This window comes from Eublepharis macularius, chromosome 7 (assembly GCF_028583425.1).
Source record: "Eublepharis macularius isolate TG4126 chromosome 7, MPM_Emac_v1.0, whole genome shotgun sequence".
NCBI classification, from domain to species: domain Eukaryota; kingdom Metazoa; phylum Chordata; class Lepidosauria; order Squamata; family Eublepharidae; genus Eublepharis; species Eublepharis macularius.
The window spans coordinates 111,196,572-111,203,194 of record NC_072796.1 but is presented as its reverse complement, the minus strand read 5'-3'; the positions used below and the strand labels follow the sequence as shown (position 1 = coordinate 111,203,194).

The window sequence follows — 6,623 nt, the reverse complement described above, 5'->3', positions numbered from 1 at the left end:
GGGGTTCTTTTTAGTTATCCTCCAAGAATCCGTCCAATCCCCTTTTAAAGCGATCTATACCTGTGGCCCTCATACGTCCTCTGGCAGCAAATTCCACATATTAATCCCTTGTTGAGTAAAGTTGAAGTTCCTTTTGTCCATTCTGAATCTACTTTCCATCAACTTCATTAGATGCTCCTGAGTTCTAGTATTTTGGGAGAGGGGAAAAAGTTCTCTCTGTCCGCTCTCTTTACCCTGTGCATAGTTATCTTTTTTCTAAATTGAAAAGTCCTTTCCTCAAAAGAAAGGTACTCCAACTCCTTAATCGTCTTGGTTGCCCTCTTCTGTGCCTTTTGCAGTTCTGCAATGTCCTTTTTGAGATACAGTCACAAGAACTACACACGAGAAGAGGATTCCAAATGAGGCCTCACCCTAAATCTATAGAGGGACATTCTAGTATTGGCTGTTTTATTTTCAGTCCCTTTCTTAAAAATCTTCTGATCATTTATGAACAAATTAAATAGCACTGGACCCAATACCAATCCTTGGGGGACCCCACTGCTTACTTCCCTCCGTTGACAGAACTGTCCGTTATTCATACTCTCCTCTTCCTTTTGTTGAAACAATTTTTAATCCATAAGATGATTCATCTTCTTATTTCATGATGACGGCTAAGCTTACTCGGGTCTTTGATGAGGTTCTTTGTCAACAGCCTTTTGAAAGTCCAAGTATATACTGTCTACTGGACCACTGTTATCTACATGTTTTCTTTTACGTTTCTTAAAGAACTTCAAAGGGTTGGTAAGGCAGGACTTTCATTCATTCATTCATTCATTCATTCATTCATTCATTCATTCATTCATTCATTCATTCATTCATCTTACCCCGTTTTGCCTTATCATTCAAGGTAGCTTACAATAGTAGATTAAAAACATTTACAGTTAAAACCAAAATAAAATAAGAACTCCAATTCCCCCCCTTAAAAGATGCCAGCCATTCAACCCCCCTTAAGAGCCCTGAAAAATAAGGAATGCTTCACACATTGCCATGCGATCCTTGTGCAGGGGCCATGCTGACCTTCTCTGTATCATTTCAGTTGGACCTATGTGCTGCAGAAGCCATGCTGATTTTCCTTCAGCAGACTTTGTTCCTCTAGGTGCCTAATAATTCTATCTTTGATTACAGTTCCTACTAATTTGCTGGGACAGATGTTAGGCTAAATGTCCTGTAATTTCCTGGTTCCCCTCTGGACCCCTTTTTAAAAATCAGTCTAATGTTTGCTACTCTCCAGTCTTCTGGTACAGTAGCTGATTTTAGTGACAATTTGCATACATTGGTGAGTAAAACCCTTGGGTGTGTGCCATTAGGACCTAGACAATTGCTGGTTTTTAATTCCCCCAATTGTTCTACAACTTCAGCTCTCATCACCTCAAGTTGACTCAATTCTGCAGACTCACTTCCTGAAAACAGTGGCTGTGGCGTTCATGCATGCTTTCCACAGTGAAGACAGATGCAAATAATTTATTTAGCTTCTTTGTCATCTTCCACTAGCAATCCTTTTATTCCTTGGTTATAACCCAACCGTTTCTCTTGTGGCTCAAGATTTTGTGGGACCCAGCATAGTATGTCAGGGTCATTCAAAAAATCTAACTCTTGTATGACTTCTCCAGAATGTCAATAAGGATTGGGACCTACTGAGTGAAGGTTCAGCCCTTCAAGTTTTCCTGCCCTATTGTGGAGGATATTTGGCTTTCAGTTGTAGGAACTCACAGATTAGCCTTCAGACGCATGGATTGTGGAGGGCTTTTAATGAGACGAGACTTGTAATTTGAAAGAAAAACCCCTGTGAGATTCTTTACTTTATATGTAGTTGTCACCATTTCTGTGAAAGAGCTTGGTCTTTGATTCTGAAGAAGCAGCTTGATGTAGCTCTTTTCAGGTGGGTAGGATATGTCTGTCTATCATAGCAAAAACAAACAGGAGTCTTGCAGCATCTTAAAGACGAACACTGTCTCCATTCCTGACCTCCCCGCATTCATTGGCCCTGCCACAGAACCTATGCATAGATAGCCTGAAATCCAAGGCCGGCCAGCACCACTTTCCATAGGCTGATCTACAGAAACTTTTAATCTCCTTTGCTTGGGTAGCCTGAGCAGGTGGTCAGTGAAGTTGAATGGGTCATGGTGAAAATGAACAAGCATTGAACGTGCCTAAACTCCCTCTTCCTGGGTGTGTGCAGAAAGCCCACATTTGCACACAGGCTTTTTGCAAACAAAAGACAATACGTGTGCGGAGGATGTGAGCAGGGTCAGTGGTTATGATTCTGCTCCCCTTCCATAAAGTCAAACAGTTCCTGATTGTGTGAAAAGAGCTACTGTTGCTAAGCTCTGCAACAGTATCAGCGCTCCTCTCTGAACTGAATCAGCACTCTCCTGGTTCAAATCCCACCACTGCCAGGGCCTCAGTAGGTGGCCTTGGGTAAGCCACTCCTCTCAGCTGGGGATAATAATAACATTGCAGAGCTCTGTTGCTAAGCTCTGCAACAGCAGCACCCACTGTAGGATGACATTACTGAATAAAACCACAGTGGGATGGAAACCTGGGGGATACAGGGTAGTCATAGGCAGGATAGATCAACATCCTCAAAGGCATCACATTATTGCCTTCCATATATTTTCAGCAAGGCAGATGCAGGGGGAAAGGCCCAGTTGTCCGGCCAGCCAGCACTGATTGCCATAGGACATGGGGCGATCTTAGGGTTGCCAGCTTCCAGGTGCAGAACCACATGTGTGGTTCTCCACCTACTTTGTTAGGCTGTGCAGTTTGGAGGAGCCGCTTGTTTTTTGCTTTAACTTCAAGGTGCATCCTGGAGATCTCCTGGATTTACAACTTATCTCCAGACTGTAGAGATCAGTTCCCCTGGAGAAAATGGCTGCTTACGAAGGTGGACTCCAAGGCATTATACCCCTCTGAGGTCTCACTCCTCCCCAAATCCTGCCGTCCCCAAGCTCCACCTCCAATTCTCCAGGAATTTTCCAACCTTAGGTTGGCCATTATCTGCCCTGGAACTCTGGGTAGCATGAGAAGGGGTGAGTGAGGTAGAATGGGTCATACTCATGAACAGGGCTTTTTCCTGGGAAAAGAGGTGGTGGAACTCAGTGGGTTGCCAGCACAGGGGGCAACTCTCGGTGGGAGGTGGTGCCCCTGGTACCACAAGTGCACATGCAAAGGGCACACATGCTCCCGGGGCCAATGACATCACTTTGGGTCCGCTGGAACAAGGGGGGAGTTTTTAAAAGTTTAAATCACTCTCTATGATAATGGTCACGTGGCTGGTGGCCTCGTCCCCTGATCTCCAGACAGAGGGCCACTCCAGCTGTGCGGAGGGCAATCTAAACTCCCCTCTGTCTGGAGATCAGGGGGCGGGGCCACCAGCCATGTGACCATTTTCAAGAGGTTCCGGAACTCCATTCCGCCATGTTCCAGCTGAAAAAAAGCCCTGCTTTGCCTTTCTGCTCAACAAGCCACAAAGAGAACCTTTCCGTGTTAGCTGAACCTTCTAAAGTACTTTCCAGGACAGTCCCATGTAGAGGCCATTTCAGTAGTCAACTTACTGAGGACCACCTTTAGCTCCCTCTTTGTTCTTCTAGCTTTGTTGCATACCTTTTGGAAAGGAGCATCACCCTTGTGTTTGGAATAGCATTTAGCATACTGGTGCTCCTAAATAAATACTGGTAGCAACACATACTATAGAAAATGTTTTAATCAACAAAATGATTAGGAAATGGACCCAGTCACTGAGCAAGATGGTGAGCTTCCTCTTTCAGGATGGGGCAAATTTGGGCCGTCTTAGATATTATGCTAGGCATGAAATATCATTTTTTAAAAAACATTAGTTAAACTCTTGCAAGGTCTGCAGAAAATATGGCTCTTTCTGCTAGTCATTATGATAAGCCCTCTCTTCATTATGGAAAGTGATTGTAGTTTTAAAATTCACTCTCAATAACAAATAAAGGCAGCAGCATCTGTCAACACTGGCATTAAACTATCTACATACTTTGAGCTAGTAGACTTTTTGTCCTCAGTGTCTCCGTCCGACCCTAATTACTTAAAAAATTGCATTGCTGGAGATGGTCGCCTTTGCTCTCCAGACATACTGGAAATTGTTGGCTGCACCATGGTTACCCTGCAATAACTAAGTCTATTATAATAGAAAATATTTATAGATTTTTAAAAAAAATACAAATGGCAGTATACTCCCAACAAGTTTTGGTGAGAATACCAGCTCTGTCTGGGCTGGGAAAATCTCTCAGTGCAACACTCAAACATTAATTCTGTTTTAAGACTTTTAAAAACGGTTCTGTGGTGACAGATTTATGTTCTGTGGGGGCTTTAAACCTGCACAAGAGATAACGAAATGGGTAGTATATATTTCTATCTCATTCTAGCCATTCATACTGGGATGAAGGGTGCTCTAGTTTTCTGAAGAGGAGGAGACACTGGCTAGCTCTGGAATCAACAGCTCTCCCCTCACAAAGCCAAGTCCGCTGTTGTGTCTAGGATGCCGCCTAGGATGAGGACACCATTTGTCTATCTGCTCAATATTATCTATTCTGAAGCAAAGAGATCCTGCACTTGAGATCCTTTAACTAGAGGGACTGAATTATTTGATCTTTTTCAATTAAGGCATTTACTCCAGCAGTGAACTACAGTGAGAGCTGCTGTAGCACAGTGGTTAAGTGGTTTGGCTGTGAATCAGCACTCTCCTGGTTCAAATCCCACCACTGCCATGACCTCAGTAGGTGGCCTTGGGTAAGCCACTCCTCTCAGCTGGGGATAATAATAACATTAACTTGTTCACTGCTCTGGGTAAGGCACTAATCTGTCTAGAAGAGCGGTATAGAAGTGCAGTTATTATTACTGCCTCCCCCTGTTACAGAGCTGCTTGTCTAACGCCACTTGGCAAGCTTGTCACAGAGGTGTGGCCAGCTACTCTGCCTGCTGTGGCCAACTGTGGTCAGGAGTAGAGATGGGCACGAACAGCAATAGGAACAAAAAAAAAGCCACGAACAACTCAATCTGCTGTTCGCAAACAAGCTGTTCATGAGGCCCCATTCTAAATGAACAGGTGGTCGTTGCAAGCCTCGTTCGTTGCTGTTCGTCAAGCCAGACAGTCTGGCACCTGCAATCAATTCCCTTGGCAACTTAGGCAGGGATGGTCTGAACTCTGTCTGAACTCCTGCTGTTGCCCTGGAAACCCCAATCTAAGCCCAATTTAGCTTGATTGGTAGGTCTTCCTTTCAAGTATGGAGTGTCAAATTTGTTACAACAAGGGAGCAAAGACCAGGAGGGAGGGGGGCTCCCAGCTCTGACTTTGCAGTCAGTGGAGAGGCAGTTGCTGTTGGCATTTTGATAGAGAGAGTGCATTGGAGCTTGAATTTTCTTTGTGTGTGGTGGGATAGGGATCTATTCCTTCAAGTTCTAGGGCTGCTGCCAGGCTCTGGGGCCAAGCTATTATTTATTATTGGTACCTTTCCTGCTGCCTGCTCAGGTCAGGTTTCTGGGAGTGGTGCAGTAGGGATCTTGACCAAACTTGGATGATGGCTGGAGGAGAGCCTGCTGGCCCCCATGAACAGCCAACCACGAACATGTTCGTGAACAGGGCCATGTTCGTGGTTGTTCATGAGTCCCTGTTTGTGCATGGCAATGAACAACGAACCTCATGTTCATTTTTTTTCCCGTTTGTGCCCATCTCTAGTCCGGAGTCAGCTCCTCTCTTCAGGGATTCCATTCTGGGCAGAGAGGAGACTGAAGCGCAGACATTACCTCATGAAGACTGCAACATGAACAAGTCCTTAGGAAGCCTTTAATTCAAAATGAATGTTTTGTTTGCGCTGGGATCACCCTTGCAGGTGATCTTGACAGCTCCATCATGACCAGAATGTCATGTATTTAGATAGTTATACCGCTTTCCTCCCTGTACGAGAACCGAGGCAACTTACAACATCATTTCCCCCTCCTCCATTTTATTCTTACAGCAACAACAACCCTGTGAGGTGGATTAGGGTGTGAGAGAGTGACAGAGCCAATGTCATACAGATAGCTTTCATAGCAGAGTGAGGACCAGAACCTGAATTCCCCAGATCTTAGTCTGACACTCTAAACATCACATCATTCTGGCTTTTGATTGAGGGACTGAACCTGACCTCCTGTATCCAAGGGTAAAGAGATAATTTATTTAGGGAGAAGAATCCAACAGTAAGCATTGGCCTATGACTCAGAAGAATAATGTCCTATGATTTCAGAACCCTGTGGAGCCACACAATTCATTCTCAATTTATTCCTGGATTGGTATAACCATTCAGTGTCAGATTCTCTCCAGAACTGTTTCTTGAAAAACAAGGAAAGAAAATGAGAGGAGACATGTCCTTTCCTCTTGTACCAGTGCTGGCAACCTTGAGCGAGGATCAAAACAGGAAAGGATTGGATTCTAGGTTTTCTTTGCACAACTCTGGGATCAAATGGGCAGCCGTGATATTTCACTGAGGATAAAAGAAGGAAAATGCAGTGCAGACGGCTCAAGTCCCAACTGTTTAAAATTCAGGCCTTATTAAGCAGCAAAGAATCATCTGGTCCACACCATC

General features: G+C 44.4%; 1 non-coding gene across 1 annotated transcript; it reads right to left on the bottom strand.

The window, feature by feature from the left end:
- Positions 1–998: 998 nt before the first annotated feature.
- On the bottom strand, positions 999–1,100 carry LOC129334140 (U6 spliceosomal RNA). The gene has a single exon (XR_008597480.1). It is a non-coding gene; the product is annotated as a U6 spliceosomal RNA (small nuclear RNA).
- Between the last annotated feature and the right edge of the window lie 5,523 nt (positions 1,101–6,623).